Source organism: Limulus polyphemus, unplaced genomic scaffold, assembly GCF_000517525.1.
Source record: "Limulus polyphemus unplaced genomic scaffold, Limulus_polyphemus-2.1.2 Scaffold9072, whole genome shotgun sequence".
Lineage (NCBI taxonomy): Eukaryota > Metazoa > Arthropoda > Merostomata > Xiphosura > Limulidae > Limulus > Limulus polyphemus.
This window is the reverse complement of record NW_013674682.1, coordinates 1-4,992: the sequence shown is the minus strand read 5'-3', so window position 1 is coordinate 4,992 and position 4,992 is coordinate 1. Positions and strand designations below refer to the sequence as shown.

The 4,992-nt window shown below is 32.3% G+C and overlaps 1 long non-coding RNA gene across 1 annotated transcript; it reads right to left on the bottom strand.

Moving 5' to 3' along the window:
* Positions 1–1,486: 1,486 nt before the first annotated feature.
* LOC111083324 lies at positions 1,487–4,345 on the bottom strand. The gene is made up of 3 exons (XR_002608967.1): positions 3,540–4,345; positions 3,117–3,490; positions 1,487–2,887 (listed from the first exon to the last, which is right to left on the bottom strand). It is a non-coding gene; the product is annotated as an uncharacterized LOC111083324 (long non-coding RNA).
* Positions 4,346–4,992: the final 647 nt, after the last annotated feature.

The window sequence follows — 4,992 nt, the reverse complement described above, 5'->3', positions numbered from 1 at the left end:
TTAGCCACCGATATTTTATTCCCGCTGATGTTAAACATCCTGAAGGTAGAGTTTAGGAGTAGAATGGTAAGTTCCAAGTAAAATATGTCAAACTTTTGGCTACTAGTTTTTCTTTCCTTTAATAAAACAAACAAAAACTTTAGTTCACTTGTATGTGATACAGTAAAACAATTGTATCAGCTTATGTGTCATCTTGAAGGCTCGGAGTGGTTCTCTAAAATAGAAGACGAAATCACTAGAAAGCAGTTGCCTCTAATTGAAGGAAATTCAATATAGAAACAGATCATAACCAAATGTTCTATTAGTTTCGAAGAACGCAGCAAGAATGAAGCAACAACCAAACACTGTCATACACACCAACAGAAAGATAGAGAAAGTGATTCATAGCATTGAAAAAAAGAATTACATAGATTCAGTTATTCAAACTCTTCCTGCAACAGAGACATCCTTCAGAAATAAGTAAAAATCCTGAAGAAATTCATATAGTACAGCAACACACTTATGAAATGGACAACTATGTCTGGGTGAGGAAAGGGACAACAGCAGCTACTCCCGAATTGTATTAATGCACCCAGTGGAGTTATATGACAGAATCAACTTCAGTTGATCACAACTCACACTAATGCAGCTCAGCCTTTCCAAGTTTATCTAGTGACAAGGACAACAAATTTGTATTGGATGTTCCTGTTCTAAGGATATCAAGGGAAAGACATCCACCAAAATATCAGTGTCTTTGTAAAATAGTAATCTGCCACTTCCTCCAGAAATGTTTCATTTCAACTTCAGACCGTTTCTACTCAGTCCTCGAATCCTAAGTTGTTGTGAACATCAGATATCCTAGTATTATTAGTGTTTTTAAAATCCGTGTGCACCGTTTTACCTTGAAAGTAATTCTCTGAAGTATGGAATACATTAAAATCTTTAGGAATTACTTCTAGAGGTTGTGAAAGACAAAAAAACACAATACCAAAACACAATTTTATTTAGATATACTTATACATTGGCACTTAAAACTTTAGAACGTACAGAGTTTATTTACTCTTCACAATAAGTTTAAGCAACAAAATGCTAAATGCTTGTGGCATACAAACTAATTTAAAATTGAATATAGTACCTGCTGTTATTAACTATTTAATAGAAACAAAAATAACTTAATCACAGAACAGCTGTAAAGCATACATTTGTGTTACTGCAAATCGATTCAACATATAATTTCAAAAATAAGCTCCTCTTCAAAGTATGATCATAAAATCAGTTAATATAGGACTCTTGAGGGCAACACATTATTTTCTATGATCATAACACGTGAAGAGTCCCATATTAACTGATTTTATGATCATAGAAACACGTGTTATGATCATAGAAAATAATGTGTTGCCCTCAAGAGTCCTATATTAACTGATTTTATGATCATAGAAACACGTGTATAATAATGTGTTGCCCTCAAGAGTCCCATATTAACTGATTTTATGATCATAGAAAGAGGGCAACACATTATTTTCTATGATCATAACACGTGTTTCTATGATCATAAAATCAGTTAATATGGGACTCTTGAGGGCAACACATTATTTTCTATGATCATAACACGTGTTTCTATGATCATAAAATCAGTTAATATGGGACTCTTGGGGGCAACACATTATTATACACGTGTTTCTTTAAAATCACCATAAAAAATATTTCTGCTAGTTTTACTGAAAGGTGTACAGAGAAATATCCATGCTTACAAGTGTTTCTATCTTAGAACTTCTTGTTTCATGTTACAGTAGTCATCAGTAAGATTAATTCTTGATTCAAAAGTTTTCATGTGTGAAAATTTCTTGTGAACATTAGAAACAATTTAAGACAATTAAATTTACGTCAAATATTTCACTTATCGTATTATACTTCTGACAAAGTTACATACATGCCTGTTATGTTATGAATATTTAAAGCTTGAGTATTTTTACAGTTTAATTCATATATTCTGTATTTGTTTGGTATTTCACTTATTTTGTATAGTGTTAACTGTTAACACTGAGATGTTACACTGTGATAGTAATTTAGGGCAGCAATGCTTAAAAATACAGCATTAAATTTGTCATTTAAATTTATAAATATATGTCCTCACAACTTTGATATTCAGCATTTTAAAAAGCCATTTTCTGTCTAACGTGAATTTGTCAAAGCAGGATATTCAAGACCAGTGTTTCAAAAACTGTGAGTCGCAACCCCATTAGGGGTCTCAAGCAGGTTTCCAGGGGGAGTTACGAGCTGTCTGTGCTGAGCCAACACTTTTTTTTAGTCCTCGAGGTGCACATATCACCTTTATTATGAACTATGATAAACTGCACCAAGAAACATCAATAATTTTTTCATCCTTGTACAAATAATGGGAAGTCACGAAGAACAAAGTCCAAACACGGGGGTCGTCTAGCAAATCCGGCTGAGAAACTGTTCTAGACAATATCTGTTAACATATTAACCTTTAAATGTACAACAGAACAGTGTACTTAATAACTGAAGTTAATTTTTTAAAAGCAAGTCACTTTCTACAGTTTAAATTCTTTACATTTCAACAAACCTTTAAAATATAACTTGGTTTACTGTGCCAACAATGAAGTATATGGCTTTTTAAAAGTATCCTATACATTAGAATGTTCTATTTTATATCTTACAGCTTCAAATGTTCCCATATTGTATGATTACAATCTAATTAGAGTGTAACTTTAAATTTAGTTAAATTCACCAACTTTGTAATAATGTAGCACACACTAATACTGTTGATGATAACAATACTTCATTGACAACGAAATGAATATGTCCTTTCAGATGTTAAAATTTAGTTAAATTCACCGACTTTGTAATAATGTATCAAACACTAATACTGTTGATGATAATAATACTTCATTGACAACGAAATGGTGAATTTAACTAAATTTTAACATCTGAAAGGACATATTAGTGTTTGCTACATTATTACAAAGTTGGGGAATTTAACTAAATTTTAACATCTGAAAGGACATATTTATTTCGTTGTCAATGAAGTATTATTATTATTATTATCATCAACAGTATTAGTGTTTGCTACATTATTACAAAGTTATCAACAGTATTGATAATAATAATAATACTTCATTGACAACGAAATAAATATGTCCTTTCAGATGTTAAAATGTTTGGTAAAATACTTCCCACTACTTATTCACAATACGATAGTTTGAGTGGTGAAATATACTTTAAAGTTAACATACCTTCTACTAAATAGATCCTAATTAAATACTGTCTGGTATTTTTGTTTTTCATCAGAATAAATTGACAATGAATATAATAAAACATACAAAATTGTCTATTTCTTCAGTTATACTGCCGTTGTATAAAAATAAAAACATGTAGTGCATAATGTACTATTAAAAAATGTGCTGGGTTAACACATGACAGCATTTTCTGAACGTGCTGGGTTAACACAACACAGCATTATTGGGAAGGTGCTGGGTTATTGTAATACCTGTTAACACACAACACAGCATTATTGAAGTTGCGGGTTATTGTAATACCTGTTAACACATAACACAGCACTATCTGAAGTTGCCAAATTATTGTAATACCTGTTAACACACAACACAGCATTATCTGAAGTTGCCAAATTATTGTAATACCTGTTAACACACAACACAGCATTATCTGAAGTTGCCAAATTATTGTAATACCTGTTAACACACAACACAGCATTATCTGAAGTTGCCAAATTATTGTAATACCTGTTAACACACAACACAGCATTATCTGAAGTTGCCAAATTATTGTAATACCTGTTAACACACAACACAGCATTATCTGAAGGTGCCGGTTATTGTAATACCTGTTACACATAACACAGCATTATCTGAAGGTGCTGGATTATTGAAGTTAAGCCTCTCAAAGAATATGATACAAGATAAACTTTCTACACAAAATTAATAATAAGCTCTCATGCTTTCATAACCTACAAACAGCTCCAAAACTTCACTATAATTTGTTTTTCTTATTCTCCAAGTCACAAAATTCGTTATAAAAATATATCCACTTTTCAACTTAGGAACCATTTAATATACTCATGATTATGGCAACTGACAAACTCAAGCATGAGACCTGAGCAACACTGCTAACAGGTACAGAGAAACAAGCTATAAAAAAACTACAAAACTACCAGTTTAGCCACAGAAATAAACATGTGTCTCTCACGAGCAGTCTACAGTTCTGTTGTCATTCGAGAAGTTAAGGCCTGAACACGTTTAGCATTGCAGGTCCGGCATAAAATATGATCATCCAGAGGATAACAACCACGACCTTCAGCTTCCGACGAGAGCAACAATCCACAATCCTTAAAAAAAAAAAGGGGGGGGGGTAAGTTTTAGTAAGTCAGATCAGTTGCAGAGGCTATATAGGTTAGGTGCAAACAACTTTTAATTTTTAGTTTTATAGAAAACATGTAAATAACTATTTAGTTCTGATGACAAGAGCCAATGTTTAAAAGTACACAACGTGGCTGTTAATACTTATAGATTTATCATTTGGTATTTCTAAGCAAAACCCACAGAATTACTTATAAACAGTAACCAGGCTTCTGTCTACAACTGACAGTTAGATCCATCATCACACATTACCATATACTGTGAACTAACATATTCTTGTAGGTTAACTGTAATACTAGACCCACAGAATTACTTATAAACAGTAACCAGGTTTCTGTCTACAACTGACAGTTAGATCCATCATCACACATTACCGTATACTGTGAACTAACACATTATTGTAGGTTAACTGTAATACTAGACCCACAGAATTACTTATAAACAGTAACCAGGCTTCTGTCTACAACTGACAGTTAGATCCATCATCACACATTACCATATACTGTGAACTAACACATTATTGTAGGTTAACTGTAATACTAGACCCACAGAATTACTTATAAACAGTAACCAGGCTTCTGTCTACAACTGACAGTTAGATCCATCATCACACATT